This window comes from Schistocerca cancellata, chromosome 11, assembly GCF_023864275.1.
Source record: "Schistocerca cancellata isolate TAMUIC-IGC-003103 chromosome 11, iqSchCanc2.1, whole genome shotgun sequence".
Lineage (NCBI taxonomy): Eukaryota > Metazoa > Arthropoda > Insecta > Orthoptera > Acrididae > Schistocerca > Schistocerca cancellata.
This window is the reverse complement of record NC_064636.1, coordinates 25347350-25370551: the sequence shown is the minus strand read 5'-3', so window position 1 is coordinate 25370551 and position 23202 is coordinate 25347350. Positions and strand designations below refer to the sequence as shown.

At 37.3% G+C, this 23202-nt stretch overlaps 1 long non-coding RNA gene across 1 annotated transcript in view; it reads left to right on the top strand.

Moving 5' to 3' along the window:
* The first annotated feature begins 1144 nt into the window (after window positions 1–1144).
* LOC126108136 (uncharacterized) overlaps window positions 1145–23202 on the top strand; it is a 66661-nt gene continuing 44603 nt past the window's right edge. Inside the window, exon 1 of the long non-coding RNA XR_007523512.1 lies at window positions 1145–1351. This is a non-coding gene — a long non-coding RNA (uncharacterized LOC126108136). The remainder of the gene's footprint in view (window positions 1352–23202) is intronic.

Sequence of the window (23202 nt, the reverse complement as noted above, 5' to 3'; positions counted from 1 at the left end):
TGTCGCTGGGTGTGCATTTTATATCTCTTACGAACAGAAACCAGACTCTCACCATGTTTTTTAATTGTCTGTCTATTATTTTTTTTCTGCTTCCTGTGTATTTTATTAGCATCATCCACCCTGTGTTTTATGTTTTAAGCTCCAGTATTTTCTGCTAGTTTACCTTGAAGTCACCGATTTTATCGACAACTGTTATAATTTTTATTATCATCATCTTTTTAAAACAAATTCTGTAGGCTGAAGAGCGGCGTAATAAGCTGCTGCCAGCCCGCCCCCTTTAAGGGGAATCGAAACCCAATTAGGAAAAAAAAAGTAAAACAAAGATTGAAGGATGCTTGTAACTCGATACAAAAAGGTAAACTAACATGCAAAGAGCAAGTGGATTAAGTTGCAAGTTGCACAGAGAAGAAAAATAAACAGGAAAGTAAAAGTAACCTGGGTTGCACTACAGTAAACTCGATACAGGCTTTCCAAAATTGTTTGTGACTTGTTCGAAAGGCAAAGACTAGAAATACAACCAGATTTGACTTTAAGCAACGACATATGCCGGTGGTCTTAAAAATGCAATTCTTGTAGAGGAGATGCTTGTTGGGAGTTACTGGAGAGGATGGGAGTATACTGAGCTGCGGCAGCTCCACAGCGTGCTGGCACACGTAAATTCAAGCTGTGATGGAGTAGGCTGCAAGTAGAAATCAACCATATGCTATACTATCACAGAAGCATCTTTTTCTGACCTCAGTTTTATGGCACGGAATATTTAACCCGTTGCCTTCAAAAATTGTAAATAACGAGATATTTGTCTTGATAACCTCTAATTGGCAGGTACAAATCTAAATAAAACCTTGCCACAAAACATTACGGGTACGACTTCAATTCTTCACAGACAATCAAAAGAGATGGGTACTTATTGCTATTTTATTAGCATACTAGAAATAAATTATTGACGTAGCTGCGGAGATGTATGTTACATGCAATATTTTGGTGCTAAAATTGTCAATGCGAACTAAAATAAAAAAAACATTGGAGTATTGCGGTGTTCCTCGGTGTTGCCAACAGATGGCAACCCGAGACGCTGCCTCAGAACGTATGGCGATCATTTAAGCCCCGTCACTTATCGCCGTCCTCAGTTCGTGATTGGCCGAAAACGAGTCGTTATGGCGGTTGTTTGTATTTCGTCATTATTGGAAATGGCAGGTCCTAATTATTTAAGTCGCACTATTAACCATTTTGTCTATGACGCGAAAAAGTGTTCTGCTAGCAATACATTGTAGATTCGTTCGCCGAGAAACTATTGTGTGTCTACGAAAGTGTGAATGCCCTTGGTTCCACATGGTGGTAACTAAGAGAAAATGTAAGCTTGAAGGAAGCAATGCATTCTAATAGTAGGATATGGCAAAATTTGTATTACTGCACATATATTCTTATAATCGCAGTTATTTTGTTGACCGTCCTATCAAGTAGGAATATTTTCTCGCAATCGGTAGCATTAATATGATTGATTGGGGACAGTTATTAATGCAGAGGAACCCGTTTTTGAGCCAAATTATTCCGAACAGTTATAATTCGCGTTCGGGAATGAGGTTGGATGTATGAATTTGGCGGATTTCCGTAAAGATAAATAAGTGTAAGAGAATTATGTTAGCTGTAATGCGTTTGCATCAAGGCATTTCATATGTATGCGTTTTTCGTAGTTAGTGCAATTTACGTACATTATATGCGTAGAAATAGTCGTTGGGGTCACGTCCTGTATTTAATGTCAGTTTTCCGATTTTACCGCATATGTTTTTTGATAAAAATGTTTTAAATATGTTGAGAAGCACAACATTAGGCTACGGCTCAGAGTAGTCTACTACTACTACTACTACTACTACTACTACTATATTGCATATATTTCGTTTTAGTGAGAGGGGCGGGAGTAACATCACTGTGACTCACATGCTGAAAGTTCTGCCTCGTTACTTGCAGACTGTATTGGAGCCCACACTATTAGGAGCTATACTTCTGTATTCTTTTGTAATTCAGAAGTAATTTAACGAATCATCCGTGTGTGCTAATGTAGCTATTGAAAGAGGTTGTGTTTCACTATCGCCTATAGTGAGTTCTTTGTTGAAATTTGTGGTTATTCAGGTAGTACAAAAAAATGGTAAATTTTGTGCAGGTAGGCTATAGTCTACAAAGATCCTTTTCCACGGCGTATAATCTCATCCCACCGAAATTAATGAGAGGTGTGAGAACTACTGTTACTGCTATGGACACAAAATATACAAGGTAACATTGGAAATCCCAATGTAAGTACTTGAAGTTCAGCAGGGATAAAAATACGCCAATAATTCAGGGAGTTAATGAGACATATATTCCCTAATACAGCCTATACGCCCATATTTAGTTGCCGGAAATTCGTCTCGGAACAAGATTAATAAAGTTTAACGTTTTTTTGTCATTGTGTGCTATGTATGCGTAGACTGCCATTGTCCAGATACTAAACAGAGCTGTTAATTTCCCATTGTAGACCTCGGCACTATGATGTTGGTAGAAACACTGATTGAAAGTGGTTGTTAAATGGCTCGTGTGAGGTAGAGGTGTCGACAGTTTGCAGGTGAAACCTTTACTGAAACTGCCAGCACTATGTTGCTGGTATATGGAGCTGTTAAATGCTAGTTTGCAGTCCGTTTGATGTTATATATTGTGTGTGTGTGTGTGTGTGTGTGTGTGTGTGTGTGTGTGTGTGTGTGTGTGTGTGTGTGTGTGTGTGTCATACACCTTTAAATGGTTCCACCCCACCATTTAGAATCTAAATAACTAGACCTACTTATAGTATCATGTGATTCATTTTCTCTTGCTGTATTTGTTGATTGAATAGCCTCCCATGTATGCTGTTGGTTCACAGTGACTGACTGTAGTGCTTCTGCGACAGTCGGTAACCCATACTGTTCAGTCATACTTGTAGTTTCAGTATTTCCAATATTATGTAAAAAAAGTCCTTGGGGTTTGGTATATTAATAATTTACACTTAGTGTTTTTCACTACTATTTCAGTAAATATTTTTGCTGTATAACAGTACCAACATGAAGTTAAATGAATAATGATACAACTAAATATTGCAGGTACTTGTCTTTTAGGCTCCTTCTGTTTCATAATAGTTTTACTGTCTCTAGGGGCACATCAGTGGTCCCGTTTTTAAAAAACCAAGTGACACTGCCTCTTCACACAGTCACTGCACAAGGTATACACGTGTAAAAAACCTTCTTCGTTCCAGGAGCATGTGGAAGCTTCTCAAGCAATTTCTGCTTTTAAGGATATAAATTGAATTGGAATTCTTTTTGTGATTACAAACTAATCAGAGATATAATATAAACAAGTTATTTATACAGTTATGAAAATAAATTTAATAATTTTTAGATATACCACTTTCTACAAAATACAACTATATTTATGGAAAAGTTAAGCATGTTTTTGAAACACAACAATAGCATTCTATCTGTTTCATAGAAAATTAAAGTAAATAAAATTTAGGAAAAAATTTTAATAAGTGCCTTGTACCTTGTTTAAGTGAACTCCACAGGATAATTTACATGGCAAAAAAGTTCTTCTATTATGGAGTTTTTTGTGGGAGTATGACACTTTCATAATCATTTTTATTTATTGTATTAATCTTTAGACATGCCTATTGTATTTTATATCCACAATTGCAGTGAACATACCTGATAAAAAGAGATGGGATTGCAAATTCCACTAAACTAGAATGGTACTGCAAACTTGGGTTGCCATAGGAACCTGATGATCTTAGATTGTTGTATATTGCAACTTATATCCAGTTAAACCTGCTTTTATTCTTTCTCTCTCTCTCTCTCTCTCTCTCTCTCTCTCTCTCTCTCTCTCTCTCTCTCTCTCTCTCTCTCTCACACACACACACACACACACACACACACACACACACACACACACACACACACGAATCTTTTTTTCTCCCGAGTTCAATTCAGTGCCTCATTACTTATTCTTCTACTTGTCTAAACTTCAGCAACACCACAAATTCAAAATCTTCTAGTGTTTCTTGTCTGAACTAATAATTGTCTTCGCCTTACATCTGTCAAAGGCTATGCTACTGTAAAAAAATCTTCAGAAAGCATTTGTTAACCCATACATTTTCATTTTTTCTGCCTGAACTTCTGAATTGTTGCCCGCTGTTCATGTCCTTTGATTCTTACATCTGCGATCTGGGTTCAGTACCTTTAGCTCCCTGTACTTTAGCAATTTTTAGAACATTTATTTTGGAGAACAACAGTTTTTTGTTACTTTAAAGTGAACAGTAACTCCAGACTGCAACAAACCTTTATTTTTGTTTTGAGGCTAATGGTTTTGATCTGTTGGACCACCTTCAGACCTCATATTGAATTATGCAAACAGAATTATAGGGAAATACTAATATATAAAATATATTACAATTAATATACAAATTATACCTATGATGATGGTAGGTGGTAGCAGTGGACGGACCAGGCGTTAAGACTCTATGAACGTTAACTGCTAAGGAGAGGAATGCAGGTGTTGCTTAAATACCCAATGCGTTGCCCACTGCATGCTGATTTACATCAGCGATAGCAAACGTCAAACATTTGTTACAGTAGTGTGTACAGAATGGTTACACAAAAGCTAATAACAAATGAAGAAATTAGTGCTTGTCTAATATTAAGAAATTGCTATACACACTATTTTGTCAATCTGAGATAAAAATCTATACAAAAGAGATAATCAGTCACTGGTTGTGAGAATACTGATAGCCCTATGTGGAGATTTATTGCAAACTAGTTGATTGTAGGGCAGCAGAGATGATGGGTAAATGACAGTAATGGTTCCCATGGAGATGGCATGGTCATATCGATATGTTCCATCCAGAAGTAGTGGATGTCAGGGCTGCTGTTTGTTTCAGTTCGTATGTATTCCTCTGTTATTTCTCCAAATAGTGGTTGTAACTTTGTGCTTATTATTGTTTGTTGGGCATTTTGTGACTAATCTAGAATCACAGTACCTCTTAACTTGGCTGCTTATGCATTTATTTTATGTTTGTCTCTACTGAAATTATATATATTATAACAGTACAATATATTATATATTTAACACTATGATATATTATATTGTAGCGTTGTAACCGATATTTTTGAACACCTGACATTTTGTATGCTTGTTTTGTGGACTGACTGTAATCAACTAAGTTCGTTTTTTTTTTAATTTTTTATTTTTTATTTACACTTCAGTTTTCCTATGCTTGTTTTACATATTTGACTACCTCGATGGCTCACTGAGAGTTTGATGTAACTTCATATAATGTCTCTTTCATGCTTTAGATATTTTTACCCTGCATCAGTGTCACTGTTAGTTACATTGTTAGTTAGTTGCATGTTCCATTGATCAATCGCATGGTACATCAGCCGTTACGATGTGAATATTTTACCCCTTTCTGTGCCAAAGATAGGTTGAGCAAAGAATAGTGTAGGTCTTTCTTTTTTCTGGTACTATAATCATTAATGTCACTGTTGTTTTTAAACTGGTTCATGTTGTTGAGAACAAATTTCATTAGTGAGTAGATGTATTGTGAGGCTGTTGTGAGAATTCCCAATCTTTTAAAAAGATGCCTACAAGATGTGAGACTATGAACCCCACACATTATCCTAACCACTTTCTTTTGAGCAGTGAATACTTTTTGTCTAAATGTTGAGTTACCCCAAAATATTATTCTGTAAGACATCAGAGTGAAAGTATGCAAAGTATGTTAGCTTACTAATGTATATATCCTCAGAATTGGCAATTATTCTGATTGCAAAAGTTGCTGAACCTGGTCGCTTTAGGAGATCTAAAATATGAATTTTCCATATGTACACCCAAACCCTGTCTACTTTCTTCTGTTGATGTGTTATATTTATTGAAGGGACTGTACTTTTTGCAGTAGAAAATTGGATGTACTGTGTTTTTTCAAAGTTTAGAGCAAGTTCATTTGCCGAAAACCAATTAATGACTTTTCCAAAGACCTTATTTGTATCATTTTCAATTGGAGTTTCTTTTACTGGATTAATAATTATGCTTGTATCATCAGCAAACAGTGTCAGTTCAGCTGCCTGTTTCAGATAGGAAGGGAGGTCGTTCACATATGTGAACAACAGAAGGCGACCCATGACCGAACCCTGTGGAACACCTAACGTAATTTCACCTCAGTCAGATGAAGTGGCAAACTTATTTAAATCACTTGACCCATATAAGGAAACTTTTTGCTTTCTGTTCTGTGGGTATGACTTAAACCACTCATACGCTATTCCATTTATACCATAGAATTGTTATTTCTGTAACATAATGTCTTGGTTCACACAATCAAATGCTTTGGACAAGTCACAGAAAATTCCTATTGGTGACATTTTAGTATTTAAAGACTCTGTTATGTGGACAGTGAAATTGTATATTGCTGTCTCCTTGGAACAGCATTTTTGAAATCCGAACTGTGATTGACTAAGTATCCCATTACTGTTGAGATGGCTAACCACTCTGGAGTACATTACTTTCTCGAAGATTTTTGAGAATGCTGTAAGCACGGATGCTGGCCGATAATTATTGACATCTGTGGAGTCCCGCTTCCTGTAGAGAGGCCTGACAATGGCATATTTTAACCTGTCTGGGCAAACACCTTGACTTAATGATGCATTACATCAGCTGTAATTGCTCCACATTGTTTTAATATCTTATTATAGATGTCATCTACTTCAACAGAGCATTTATTTTTCAGAGATTTAATCATCTTAATTATTTCACAAGAGTCTATTAGGTGAAACTTCTTCTTCTTCTTCAGTAGCTCTACAGCCCTTGGTAAGCCTTGGCTTCTTCAACAATCTTCCTCCACACTTCTCGGTTATTTGCTGCTCTTTTCCACCCCCGGAGTCCCATATTGGAGATATCCATTATTACCTCATCCATCTTCTTATAGGTCTCCCTTTTCACCTGACTGAGTGGATCGTACCTTTCATCATTTTCTTTGGAATTCTATCCTCTGCCATTCTCTCAAAGTGTCCTAGCCATCGTATTCGCTGTGATTTCACAAATTTTACTATGCCCCTGCTTTGTATTAACTCTTGTAATTCGGCATTGTAGCGTATTCTCCTGCCTGCTTCCTCTTTTATTGGCCCATAGATTTTGCATAGTATTTTCTGTTCAATGTTTCTTAGAGCATTTTTATCGTGTCCTGTCAACGTCCATACCTCTGAGCCGTACGTGATAACTGGGCGGACTAGGGAATTATATATTAGCAGTTTAGTTTTTCTTGTAACAAGGCTATTTTTGAAAAGCTGCATATTTGCAAAGTAAGCTCTGTTTCCTGCTTGTATTCTTTCCCTTATAGCCTTTCCAATACTGTTATCATTTGATATTAGGGCTCCCAAGTAGTTAAAAGAGGACACTCCATTGAAGCATTTCCCATCGATATTTAGATTTTTAGGGGTTCTTCTGGCCTCAGATTGTGACATTACCATATATTTTGATTTATTTTCGTTTACTATGAGGCCAATTTTTAAGGCTTCTGTTTCCATTGCCCGGTATGTTTCTAGGAGTGTATTGGTATTTCTTCCTACTATAGCAATGTCATCAGCGTATGCACATATTTGGCTAGTTTTCATGAATATGGTGCCCCTTTTGTTGATTTTATTTACTGCACTATGCAGGACTATGTTGAATAGGACAGTGGAGAAACTATCCCCTTGCTTCACACCTTTATTAAAGTCAAAGCTTTAACTTGTTCTGCTAAGGACCTTTACTTTTGCTCTTGTCTCTGACATTGTCATTCTGATTAATCTTATTAATTTAGCACATATACCAACTTCTTTCAGTACTCTGTATAGTTCTTGCGGATTTATGCTGTCAAAGGCTTGTTTGAAATCGATGAATAAGAAATGCAGATCTATATCGTATTCATAGATCTTTTCCATCGTTTGCCTTATCACAAATATTTGATCAGTTGTTCCTCTGTCTGGTCGAAAGCCACACTGATATTCCCCTAGTATGCCTTCTGCACACTTCCGTATCCTTTCGTTTAATATACTTGTGAAGATCTTATAAGCCGTACTTAGGAGTGTTACACCTCTATAGTTTCACATGCTGTTCTGTCCCCTTTCTTATAAATGGCGACTGTTATTCCAATTTTCCAGTTATCTGGCATAGTTTCTGTTTCCCATATATCTGATATTAATGTGTGTAGTTCCTTTATTACAGCCTCACCACCAGTTTTTATTAATTCAGCAATTATGCTGTCTTCCCCAGGGGCTCGATTGTTTTTTGACTTGTGCACAGCCTGGGAGACTTCTTGTAGTGTTGGCTTTCTTGCCTCATTGGTTTCATTGTCTACTTCCAGCTCCACTCTTCCCTCCAGTGCAGCTGTCTCTTCATCTTCTAGGCTGGTGCTTAGTGTATCTTTGAAATACTCTGCCCATCTTCCCACTATCGGTTCTTCCTCTCTTATCATTTTCCCATCTTTACTGGAACAGGCCATTGTTTTTGGTTGGAGTCTATTCTTCATTTTGCCTATGGCATGATAGAACTTTCTTATTTCACTCTGTTCCTTTAGTTCTTCTAGTTCTTGAAATTTCTTCTTATTCCACTCTCTTTTCTTTCTCTTGCACAGTCTGTTAGCTCTTCTCCTTAATTCTCTATATTGTTCCACATTATTTCTGGTTTCTCTCTGTAGCACTTTTGTTCTTGCCCTGTTCTTTTCCTCTATTGCTGACCTGCAATCTTCATCAAACCACTCCTGGGTTCTTCTGTTCCTTCTTATGTCTATTATTTCCTCTGCAGCATCCTTAATGGCTTTTTCAAACCTGTTCCACCTTTCATCTAATCCTACTGTGGTCTCTTCATTGCTCAGCTTTCTGCTTAGTGTTACTTGCTATTTTTTTTTACTTCATCAGTGATGTTCAGTTTGTCTGTATTCCATTTCGTCATCTTTCCCATTCTGTTGCCATTTGTTAGTGACAGTTTCTCTCTCAAGACTGATTTTATCAAAAAGTGGTCTGAATAGCAGTTTGGTCCTCTGCAGCTCCGCACATCCATAACTGACGTGGAGTGGCGTGCAATCACTAAAATATGGTCAATCTAATTGACTACTCCATTGGCTGCAGACTTCCAAGTACCCAGATGAATCCTTTTATGTGGAAAGCAGGTACTTTTAATAATCATATTATTCCTTGCTGCGAATTGGCATAATAAGTCTCCATTCTCATTGTTTTCTTCATGTAGTGAATATTTTCCAGAAGCTCCATACGGATGTTCATTCCTCCCTATTTTTGCATTAAAATCTCCTATTACTAGCATCAGGTCATATTTAGGTACTGCACAGTATACTTTTTCCAAGTCTTCATAGAACTGTTCTTTAATTATATCCTCTTTTTCCTCTGTTGGTGCATGTGCATTAACTATTGATATATTCCTAAATTTACCTTTTAGTCTGAGTCTGCACATCCTTTCATTTATGGGTTCACATTCTAGAAGGCTTTTCCTAACTTCCCTAGTTATTATAAACCCTGTTCCAAGTTGGCCTGTAATTTTTTCTTCTGGTCCACTATATACCAATGAGTATCTGCCATTCCCCTGCCATCTTATTTCCCGTAGCCCTACAATATCATATTTGAATTTTAAAATTTCATTGGCTATTTCTTTCACTTTTCCAGGCTGAAGCATTGTCCTCACATTCCACGATGCTACTGTTAGATCCCTTATCCGTTACCTTTGCCGGTGTCATGATACATGCTTTCCATCCAGTTTCCGAGGCTTCTGTTGAATTTCCGTAATATTCTTTTTTTTTTACAGTATGGGGTTATTAGCCCCATGCCCAACCCCCAACCTGGAGGACCAGGATTTGTATGAGGTTTACTCCTCTAGGGAAGCTGGCTTCACTACGCCTCTAGAGCCCTCCCTGCCCTATGTTGTGGGACACACTTTGTCTGGCTGCTCTGTCGAGATCAATCCGGCTTGGGTGACCCTGCCAGTAGCTATGCTACCGCCAGCATAGCTCTCGATTTCACCGAAGCACGCAAACCCTCCTGCCCGGCACTGAAGGTGCTTACTATAAGGCGGTGTCTCCTGGGAGGGTAGGTAAAACTTAATCTGACTAATTTTTTTCAAAACAGTCTCTTCCGTGTACTGCCTAGCTTTTTCTTTTGAACTGTTCTCACCAATTTTTTCTCCTACACTTAAGAAATGATTGTTAAATACATTTGCTACTTGTGTACTGTTGGTTAGGCTGGTCTCGTTCTCTTTAACAGTAATACTACCTACCTCAGTAGGTACTTTTCCTGTCTCCCTTTGAACAGTGGACATCAATTTAAATGACAAAAGAACTACTGTTCCTCATCATCCAAATATTATTTTAGATGAAAATAAGAAAAACGAGAAGGCTCCAAGTTCACAAGGAAACACAGCATTAGTGGCAGAACCAACATTTGAAGCGTCAGAAACAGCATCACCATCGACAACAACAAATAGAAGGCTGTTGGACAGAAGAAATGCTGAGTCCCCTCATCTCAGCGATTTTTTATGTGTGAACGTGAAGAAAAAGGAGGGACAACAATAGGTAGTGTCAAGTGTCTCCTCTCTCCTGTCTCAAGACGGACTCCAATGGATTCTCAGCCAGGTAACAGCACTAATAGAATGAAAAAGCAAGAGGAAGGCATCTCTTTCTTTTATCAAAATATAAGGGGCCTCTTAAACAAAACAGATCAACTTCCTATTAACATTTGTGAAAAGGACAGTATAAATAATGCTCAGATTTTGTGCTTAACTGAGCACCATGTTACTGATAAATGTGCCTTGCCATCTATAGTAAGTTATAGTTTAGTAACATACTATTGTAGGGAAAGTAAAGATAAAGGTGGAGTAGCAATTTATGTTAAGGACAGTGTAGCATACAAAGCTACAGATATTAAGAAATATTGTGTGGAACAACAATTTGAGGCATATGCCACAGAAATAATAACTAAATTCCACCCAATAATAGTGTTGGCTGTCTACAGGTCTCCTTCAGGTGATGTAAAAACTTTTCTGCATTCAATGGAACTCCTTCTGTCAGGTTACTTTCAAAAGCGAAGGATATTGTAGTTTTAAGTGATTTTAATATAAACTTTGACTGAAAATAAGAATAAAATAAACTTTGAGATTGTGATGACCTTACATAATCTGACATCAGTAATAAACTTCCCAACAAGAATTACATCCGAGTGCCAAACTATGATAGACAACATTTTTTTAGATGTAGGTAGACATCAGAATTATATTGTCAGGCAGGTTATAAGTGGGCTTTCAGATCGTGATGGACAAATTCTCACTCTTTATGATGTTAATCTGTTCAAAAAAGAACAGAAATTCATAAGAGTAATGAATGAAGTGGGAAAAGGAACTTTCAACTACAGGTTGCAGCAAATGGATTGGTCTTTAGTATTTAGCCATGATGATGTTGATACTAAATTTAACTGTTTTATAAATGGATTCTGTGCTCTTTTTGAAGAAATATTTCCCAAGAAATGGGTCAGAAACAGTACTTCCAATTCTGTAAGTAAGCCTTGGATTACAAAAGGTATAAAACAGTCATGTAAAACCAAAAGGGAAACTTATGCTGCAATAAGATTCTGTAAAGATGTAGAAAAATGGGAACACTATAGATTATACTGAAAAATTTTGAAGAAACTAATACGGAAATCAAAAGCCCTCTATTATGAGAAGAAAATAGATAATTCTAATAATAAAATAAAAACAATTTGGAACATTGTTAAAGAAGAAACAGGAAGAGATACAACAAGCAAAGAAGATGTAAATAAAATCAGATATGAAGGTACCCTAGTAGATAACCCCAAAACGGTGGTGGAGATTTTTAATAAACACTTTCTATCAGTAACTCAACAGATTGGTTGCAAGCCCAATGTTGATGAAGCTGTAACTCTTTGTCAAGCAGTATATTCAAACACAATTTCAGAAATGCAACTTAATCCTGTCACTGTAGAAGAAATTAAAAAAATCATCATGTCTCTAAAAAGTATGAACTCTGCAGGGGTTGATAATACATCTAGTAATTTATTGAAATATTCTTGTGTGTGGATAAGGGACATTCTCTGTCATATTTTCAATGCTTTCCTTCAGAAAGGTGTTGTTCCCATTAGACCAAAGTATGCCATTGTGAAGCCCCTGTGCAAAAAAGGTCAATAGTTAGTTCAGCTTTATCGCCGATCTCTTTGCTGACAGATTTCTCCAAAATTCTAGAAAAGCTAATACATGTAAGAATTACTGATCATTTCATGAAGTATGGAGTTCTCAGCACGAGCCAATTTGGCTTTCAAAAGGGCCGCTCAACAGAAGACGCATTTGCAAATGAAGTCCTAGAAACCCCTAATGAAATAAACCACTGGAAGTTTCATTCTCCTTCTGTATCTTCTCCTCCGGTAAGGCATGGCTGTCTGTAGCGTGCTGTTGCCTCGTGAACAGTCAGAGCTGCAGTGGCTTCAGTACGCAGCTGCTGGCGTAAGTCGCTACTGATAAGAGCACAGCCAGCCAATTAGCGGCCGACCGTATGGGCGTTGCCGCAACTTCCGCACCCTTTTACAGCGGATCGCGCATAGTTAAAACTTAGCGTGATCCTCCGCGGCCCAGCGGCAGCCAGGCAAAGCTTGTTCAAGGTCACCTGCGTTGCGCAACAACATGGCGGCAACTCAAGACAGCCATGCATGAACGCGTGGCTGTCTTCAGTTGACGCCATGTTGTTGCGCAAGGCTGGTGACCTTGAACGAGCTTCGCCTGGCTGCCGCTTGGCCGCAGAGGATCGCGCTACGTTTTAACTAAGAAAGGGTCCTTCCGGTGCGGCGACGCCCTTCCGGTCGCTCACTGATTGGCTGGCTGGGCTCTTATCAGTAGTGACGTCCTGCACTGCAGCTTATCAGTAACTACCGCTTGCAGCTGGCTTCTGAGGCCACTGCACGATTGACTGTTCACGAAGCAACAGCATGTTACAGACAGCCATGCCTTTGCATTTGTGAAGATACAGAACGATAATTAGAGTTACAATATTTATTAATGTACACATTGATCTTGCCAAAAGCCGAGAAGCGATTCTTCTTGGTGTTTTAGCTCTCTGGGGCACTCTGGGATGCTCTCTGGGCACTCTGGGATCTCAACAATGTATTATCTGTATCTTCTAAAGGGTGAGGGAGTTCTGACTCCTGGGGAGGTGGGTGGGTGTTGTTGCATGGCTGTCTTTAGTTATTTTTATTTCTTTATTTTTGTTTTATTTCTTTAGCTCTGCTACCTATGCTTTACGGGTTGTCACTACATGTGTTGAACCTAACACTGCAAAAGTGGCATACCTTGGCTATTTTCATTCTCTCATTGAGTATGGAATTATTTTTTGGGGCAACCAGCCATTAGCAAGGAAAGTGTTCATTGCACAGAAGCGAACTTTAAGAATTGTATGTGGATTGCGCCCAAGAGACTCGTGTAGAAATAGTTTTCATAAACATAAAATATACACAACTACATGCCAATATATTTTTTCTCTCACGCGTTTTGTTTGTAAAAATATAGAGATATTTCAACCAAACAGTAATTATCATGAGCATAACACACGGAGGAAGAATGACATACACAGCGAGCTCAGAAATTTGAGCTTGGCGCAAAAGCGTGTCCACTACACTGGAGCAAAACTCTTCAATGCTCTTCCTCCCGAAATAAAGACAGAGACTCATAACAAGAGTAAGTTTAAGAAAGCACTAAAATATTTCAGCTAGAAAAAGCTTTTTACAGTCTAGATGAATTTTTAACTAAATAAATTGTAATATTTTAATATTATATAATACAAGTTGACATAATGCCGCTAAGAATGTTATTTAACCTGAGCTCTGTGTATCTGTTTTCTTTAGTGTTTTAATGATTCTAAGAAAATATGTATTTTCTCATTCTGTATTGCTGCCCAAAGAATTTACTGTATAAATTTTTATACAATTATGTACTCAAATTTCTGTATATGCTATCAGATTGTATTTGTAAAAAACTGACTCGTTCCACGTCATTGTGTATCCAACACAGTTGGACCTATGGAACATGAAATAAATCAAATCAAATCAAATCAAAATCAACAACATTCCATACTGATCTGATTTTATTGCCGGAGTTGTTAATTTCTTCTCTAACATAGGTTTCTTTGAAAACTGTGTGGTGTTACACGTAGTAATTTTCTTTGGGAAACAACGTTTAAAGAGGGATATAAATTTATCAAGAAATATGTTGCATTTGGCTCATTATATACATCTCCCCAATTAGCATTTCTTAAGCTTTCTCTGAAGTGCTGTATAGATACCGGGTTGAGCGACCTCAAACTTTTACTTAATGGTTTCTGAACTATACACCGTGTTAGGTTTTGTAAGTTAATCAGTTGTGCATCATGGTCTGACAATCCATTTACCACAGGGAAAGCATGTGTTTGTTTTGCTTCATCTTTCTGTACAAATACATTATCTATTAGTGTGCTACTGTCCTGAGCTATATGTGTAGGGAAATTGATCACTGATTCTAAGTTATATGTTGTTAATAACACTTCTAGTTCACTTTTCCTATCAGAATTACTTAGAAAGCTTACATTGAAATCACCACAGTTTAATAATTTCTTCTTTTTGTCTGACATACAGCATAATAGGGAGTCAAACTTTTTTATGAACTGCTCCCAGTCTCCTAATGAGAACCTGTACACTATTGCTAATATCAATACTACATTATCTAGCTACAGTTAACATGCACAAACCTCAAAGTGCTGATCAACACAAAATTTGCTTATATCTACAGTTTTGCATTTATACCCTTGTTTTATGAAAATGACAACTCCTCCTTTATCCATCCTAGATGTACAAGTGTAAGATGCTAAATTATACCCACTTACACTGACACTATCCATGCCCACAGTTACATGGTGTTCAGTCAGACAGATTATATAAATATCATTCTTATTTTTGAGATCATCTAAACACACTGATAGCTCATCTACTTTATTCCCCCCCCCCCCCCCCCCCTGATATATTAATTAAGTATGCTGATACTGCCCTTAGCTTTATCCCAATTAACTGTACGTGCAGTTTCTTTTATTCTGTTTATCTTGATTGTCATCTATCTGGATTTTGGCTTCAACCTAAAAAACCTGTCTGCCTAGACCCATTACCCACAGGGATCACCCCTTGTGTGACTGTGGACCCCCTTGCAGTTTCTGCTAATAGAGAAGCTAACTTACTTTTCCCCATCCTATTCAGGTGCAGGCCATGTGTAGTGTATCCCCACCTACCAATAGCATTTACTGGAACAACACTTATGTGAGACTTTGCCAGTGTCTGGAGCATCCAGTTCAGCTCATTTATTTATTTATTTTTTATTTTTATTTATCCATCTTTACGCATCTACATGCAATCGATGTCGTCATGAGTAATGTACAATTTACATATTAAGAAATATAACTATTGTGAGGTATCACACAAAGCTAAAGTATACATTTTAAAAGAACATACATAATAAAGGAATACATTTGATACATAAAGATATCCCACATAACTAAAGTGTGCATTTTAAAGATCGTGCATAATAAAAAAATACATTTCATACATAAGGATTTCTCCACATGTTTAACAATTAAATGTGGAACTCCAGAGACAAAAAAAGCTTAGAAAGAGGTTCAAACAGAGTTGCAAGTTGTTTCGTAAGTCAGGTCTATTTTTGAAGAGTTTTCAAATTCTTTAACAAGGAAAAAAGCTTTGTCTTTCAGCCATTTTTTAGTCTTATTTTTAAATATATTAAGAGAGGCACAATGTGCCTACACAGGTAATGTATTGAAAAGCCTTATTCCCATGTATTCATAAATTTCTTGTGTTTTCTTGAGTCGAGTTGTTGGTATGTCTATCTTAAATGTTTGACGAGTGTTATGGTTATGAACGGACTGCTTAAAGTTGTAACTGTTAAAGTTTTCTTTTATGTACAAAAGGCAGGTGTATATAAAAAGAGAAGGGACTGTCATTATCTGTAATTCTTTGAAGTATGACCTACATGATACGTTATTTTTGGTAATCCCAGAGATGCTCCTGGTGGCTTTCTTCTGCCAAACAAAAAATTTTCCTTGACCATGGAGAATTACCCCATAGAAGAATACCATAGCTAATATGGCAATGAAAGAATGCATAATAAGAATTAATCAGTAGGCTTTCAGAAACACAGGTGCGTAATGTTTCCAGTAGATAGATAACTCACGAAAGCTTTCGAGATATGTTGTCTATGTGACTCTGCCAGGTTAATTTTGTATCTAAGTATATGCCAAGAAGTTTGGTAGAAGTGTACTCAACATCAGCATTGGATAAGCTGAAGGATATATTTACAGTCTTTTCATAGTTGATAGCTAACTCATTTGCTTCGAACCACATATTGGATAATCTTTACTTTGCTCCTTGAGTTTATTTATGTCCTTCCCTGAATTGATGAAAGTTGTATCATCTGCGTAATGCACAGATTTGTGTGGCATATTGCTGGGCAGGTCATTTATAAATATTATAAACAGTAATGGCCCAAGCACTGATCCTTGGGGTACACTTCTAGTGACATTCGGTAGCTGTGACTTTTGACCGTTGTAGCTTACAGTTTGCTTTCTGTTACTGAGATATGATTTAATGAGGGAGAGTTCCAGATCCCTAATGCCATAACACCATAGTTTTTCCAGCAGTATTGTGTGGTTTACAGAATCAAATGCTTTGCTTAAGTCCACTAGTGTGGCTTCAGCAGATAATTTGGATTCAAAAGAAGATTGCACAATAGAAACAACATTTTCAACAGCATTAATTGTTGATAACTGGGCCCTAAAACCATATTGAGACTTAGTCAGTACATTTTTTTTTTTGACAAATGCATGTTAATTTTCTTTGGTATACAGTATTCTATTATTTTTGAAAAATAGGTATCAGAGAAATTGGACAATAATTATTAGTGCAGTGTTTACCCAGGGCTGATCCTGGCAAACCCCACATTTGTGTGCTCAGGTACTGCTCCAATTTTATCCAGGTCACTCCTAATACCGTATCTTGGATTCATAGCAAGGCTGTTTCCTGCTCCCCTAAGTATAATTACCTGATCTTCCTCGGTTAATGCCATGGGGTGGATCTGACACATATTAAGACATTTGTCTTACTTGCATGCCAGTATCTTGTAAGAGCTAGTCACTGTCGCTACTTTGAAATTGGCTGTGGTGAAACATGCACATACATCTCCACACCGCTTTGACAGGAAATAATGGCAACAGTCGAGCAGTATTTTCCTTGGCACTACGATCTAAGAGAAATACATGTTAACTTGAATGCATTTCTACATGTTGACCTGCATGCCAGTATATATTTGACATCTAGCCGGTGACACAGCTCTGAAACCCTCCTCTGCTAGATGGTGCATATCGAAATGTCCACACCGTCTCCTTGGGAACCATTAGTGTCATATAACCAACATCTTTGCTGCCATACAGTCTAAGAGCTCACGATAAATCCTCACAGATGGCTATCGGTATTCTTATCACAACTGATTGCGATTGGTTCTCTCTTATATATATTATTATCACAGACTGACGAAGTGCTGTTAGTAGCGGTTACTTTATGTAATATAAGGCTCCTGTTTCTTCATTTATTAGCTTTCTCATAACCATTGTGTATATACTTCATAGCAACAACCGTTTTACATCCTGTATGCCTGATCAGCAATTGCAGATGTAATTCAGGGTGCAGTGGGCAGAGCATTGCGTATTTGAGCAACAGCTGCCTTGCTGTCTTTAGTAGTTAGCGTTGGAGTTGTAATGACGGCTCCGTTCACCAGCACTGCATACCGTCATGCGTAGAAGTTGTTCTTCTATTGTGTGTTCTGTAAGATGTGTTTTATATATTACTACATACATCTAATGCTATTATATGTTCAAATAGTACTGCACTGTAGTTCCTTCTCTAGATTGTCGCACAGATGACAAAATGGTAGATATCAAAATAGACGACAGAGGGATAGAGAAACAATTAAAATCGTTCAAAAGAGGAAAGGCCACTGGACCTGATGGGATAACAGTTCTATTTTACACAGAGTACGCGAAGGAACTTGCCCCCCTTTTTGCAGCGGTATACCGTAGGCCTCTAGAAGAGCGTAGCGTTCCAAAGGATTGGAAAATGGCACAGGTCATCGCCGTTTTCAAGAAGGGACGTCGAACAGATGTGCAGAACTATAGACCTATATCTCTAACGTCAATCAGTTGTAGAATTTTGGAACACATATTATGTTCGAGTATAATGACTTTTCTGGAGACTAGAAAACTACTCTGTAGGAATCAGCATGGGTTTCAAAAAAGACGGTCATGTGAAACCCAGCTCGCGCTATTCGTCCACGAGACTCGGGGGGCCATAGACACGGGTTCACAGGTAGATGCCGTGTTTCTTGACTTCCACAAGGCGTTCGATACAGTTCCCCACAGTCATTTAATGAACAAAGTAAGAGCACATGGACTATCAGATAAATTGTGTGATTTGATTGAAGAGTTCCTAGATAACAGAACGCAGCATGCCGTTCTCAATGGAGAGAAGTCTTCCGAAGTAAGAGTGATTTAAGATGTGCCACAGGGGAGTGTCATGGGACTGTTGCTGTTCACAATATACATAAATGACCTGGTGGATGACATCGGAAGTTCACTGAGGCTTTTTGCAGATGATGCTATGGTGTATCGAGAGGTTGTAACAATGGAAAATTGTGCTGAAATGCAGAAGGATCTGCAGCGAATTGAAGCATGGTGCAGGGAATGGAAATTGAATCTCAATGTAGACAAGTGTAATGTGCTGCGAATACATAGAAAGATAGATCCCTTATCATTTAGCTACAAAATAGCAGGTCAGCAACTGGAAGCAGTTAATTCCATAAATTATCTGGGAGTACGCATTAGGAGTGATTTAAAATGGAATGATCGTATAAAGTTGATCGTCGGTAAAGCAGATGCCAGACTGAGATTCATTGGAAGAATCCTAAGGAAATGCAATCCGAAAACGAAGGAAGTAGGTTACAGTATGCTTGTTCGCCCACTGCTTGAATACTGCTCAGCAGTGTGGGATCTTACCAGATAGGGTTGAAAGAAGAGATAGAGAAGATCCAACGGAGAGCAGCGCGCTTCGATACAGGATCATTTAGTAATCGCGAAAGCGTTACGGAGATGATAGATAAACTCCAGTGGAAGACTCTGCAGGAGAGACGCTCAGTAACTCGGTACGGGCTTTTGTCAAAGTTTCGAGAACATACCTTCACCGAAGAGTCAAGCAGTATATTGCTCCCTCCTATGTATATCTCGCGAAGAGACCGTGAGGATAAAATCAGAGAGATTAGAGCCCACACAGAGGCATACCGACAATCCTTCTTTCCACGAACAATAAGAGACTGGAATAGAAGGGAGAACCGATAGAGGTACTCAGGGTACCCTCCCCCATGCACCGTCAGGTGGCTTGTGGAGTATGGATGTAGATGTAGATGTAGATATTTCAATATCAGGTTTGAAGATGATGTAAAACATACAAAAACAGGTAACCTCCAAAAAAAAAAAAAAAAACTTGTGGTCTAGAGTGTCCCCATTCAGTCCCCATATTTTATCCCTACAATGTTCAGTATTTCAAACATTCTGAAAGAAAAGCTTTTTCTAAATCTGAATGTTGTACAAAGAGTAGTTTACCTTTCTTCAGCTTAGGTGTTCCTACATTGCTACAAAACCAAAAACTCATTTCCCTTGAAGTTGGTGTGTTCCAGGTTTTTCATTCTTCTCAAAGTAGTTTGTCAGTATTTTGCAGTTGTCACTTAGGTAACCAATGGTTTGGTAGTACTCATACTGGTCACCTGCCTCATTTTGTATAGGAATTACTACATTCTTCTTGAAGCCAGAGGGTGTTCGTCTGGTCTCTTACATCTTGTATGAAGGAAGGGGGAGGAATGTGCCCATTGTTATCTGGATTGTAGCGGGGGTATCCTCCACATAACCAGCTTTTTACTTCCTGTCATTTTGCCGTGTGTGGTTATTATTTCATGCACAGCTCACTTCAAATGAAAACATTTTCATGTGACTGGGAGTGATGAATTTAAACTAAATGTAGCAATTGTGGATGACTGAACTAATGTTACTAGTTTCAGTTTTTTATTTCCATGTTATTAACAATTGAGCATTAATTGTTGTGCAGAACGTTGTTCATTTTGACAGTTTGCTGAGGAAATGTGGCCAGTTAAAATTATCTGTTTGTGAAACTGGACGTACAAATGTCCTCCAGAAGCTGAATAATGCTTGTCAGTGTGGTTTACAAAATTCTGATGTCTTGTTTTTGTGATGTATTGTAAGACCTCTTAATACTAAACATACAAACATAAAATGATTCTTTTACAAAACTACTCTCTGTGAAACACAATCTCTTCCTACAAGAAGATGTGTTTCCACACCAAACTGCTACCTTCTCTAGGCTTCAATATTTCATGATTCAAGTTACTCAACATCTTAGATTTAGAGAACATTATTTGTTGGTAAGTTCCAGATTGGCAACAGTTTCTGTGTGACTTCTCACATGGCTTTGTATTCTACTATGGTAATAAACTGCCAGTTGTTATGATGACACAGCCTTCCCCAAAAGTCATTCGAAATGTCTGATACCACCCTTTTTGTATGTATCCGGGTGGTAGTTGGACGATTTAGTGCTTCCCAAGGCCTCGTATGTGTGACTTTATGTATATACCTTTCTGTTCAATTTGCTAGAAAGCAGAATATTTTGTGAAAACTGCAGAAGGTTCCGGAAGGTCGTGCATTATCATGATTGTTAGAGAATTGTTGTCATTATTAAAATTATGAACAAGTGCAAAATTAAATATTTCATCAACAAATTGAAGTAATAAATAAGTATCAGATAACAAGAGCCAGTAGAGACGTTGGCGTAAATGGCTGGTGTCGCTAATTACCATTGTAGCAACTGAAAATGTAGTTAATGTAAAGAAACTCATTGTGATTCAAATAAAAATAACAATTATTATTCAGTGATGTAAATTCATTCATTATTCATTTTCATGTAATTCATTGTAATTAATGATTAACCTAATCTCTGGTTAGTTACACTACTCAAATTTATGAAATTCTAGCATACATGACAACAAGTATGTACTTAATTTATGTAATCTTGCGAGGCATAATGTGTATAATTCAAACCAATGTTAGGGGTAAACTTTATACTACATACATATTGTAATTACGAAATTAAAGTAAAATCAAACTAATTGTTGAAGTCAGATTGTAAAGTAATTTTGACACGAACAATCGAAGAAAATGTAAAAAATATATTATTATGTAGCAGTGTATTTTATAACATGTACAAACGTAACATCAGTTAATTTGGATGAAATTGTTCTTAATTGAAAGTTGCATTTTGTAGCAAATTGACAGTGGTATCTATTGTTAAAATTCATATATAAAGTGTTGCTGCTAGGCTACGTGTTAGTTAGTTAGTTGTTGTGGAGTCTGCTTGAGTGTCTGTTTGGAAGTCAAAGAGATCAGTGAAGTAAAAGTGTTTTGTTTAAACATGATGAGAATATAGTTCAGATGTCAATAAATCTTGTGAAGATGAAAACTGTTCATTTCTTTCATCAAATGAACTCTAGGAAATGGAAGATTAGCTTCATATAATGCTCCAACCAGAGTGTTAGATTGTGCAGTTCCTTAGCTTCACTGATTACTTTGTTAATTTTTTTATAAATTTTCTAATTTTCATTAAATAACTTGCCTGTTGGTCTGGCATATACAAATAACTGTTTTTATTATTACTGTTGCAAGATATTTTTAATTTTTCTTGATGGACCGTTTGTCTTGGTGCTGTGCAGATGTAAACTTGGTTTGAAGTGTTACAATGTAGCTGTGTTGTAGTTTACCCATCAAATCATCTACCTTAAGCTGGGTTCTCACGTGCAACTTAGGATGCGACATCTTGCGACTTTCTGTAGTTGCACCATGAGTTATGATTCACACGAGATTCCACAAATTCTGAATAATTGCGTAGCTTTCAACGTGGCATCAACTGAAATTGTATGGGTCTGTGCTAACGTCACAGTGCAAGTTATGGCATTAGAAAAGAGTTAAATACAAGGAAGACAAGACCCAAGTGTTAGCTGTGAAAATGAATTTAGTGCAGGGATAAATCAGGGGCTATACACACAAATTTTATAAAAAAATACTCAAAAATGAAAATGCTTTCTGCTATGGCAAACTAACACAGGTGCTATGTAAACATTATCTGCAATTGTGCCACTCTTCCAAGATTTTAGAATCTATTGTTTGTCAATGTAGGTATTTTTAATAAATGATTTTAACAGCTGCCACGTCAGTCAGGAGCTGTTTCCTATAAATAATCAACTAGTTACACAGTGATTGGTCTCACAAATGACGAAGTGTATGCAACTCCCTTTTTTTGGCTATGTAATAACTTTATTCATCGAAACATCTTTCAAGATTAAGGGGTAGGAATTAACTATTGCTGCTGTAATAACTCCACAAGCTCTGAAAGTGTACCTGCCAACCACTGTATTGTCTTTTTCAGTAATAAAATGAAAACATACTGAAATTGAATAGAGCACAGCAGTAACTACCCAAAAATGTGACAGAATGTTCAATTTTAGAAATGCAAACACCAGTGGATAGTGGTGGAAGGAAAGCGGCATAACAGTGTACAACTGGTTTGAACTTTTTGTGGCATGAAAAAAGTTGTGCCACAGAAAACTAGGAGTTAACACTGGCAACTGCAGTGTGCCATTGTGATGACACTTGTTGAGTGTGTTGATCTGGCTTTACTGTCAACAACCCAGGCACTGTAAACACAGCTGTGGTGAAATTTATGGGGTAAATGTTTGAAAGTTGTAAATTTGTTCTGGTTGCCCCCAGATGCCAATTTTTTATACAAGTATGTTTGTCTTCTTGTCTTTGTTTGGCACAACTATATTAAATATCAAACAGTAATGATTGGGTATACCATTAAAAATACTAGTTAATGTGCATAATGGTACAATGGTATTAACAACGAAGCTGCCAGTGGCAGAGGAACCAGTAGCAGTTATTGTTAGTCTGTGGTCCTTTTTCCTGCCGATATTGTA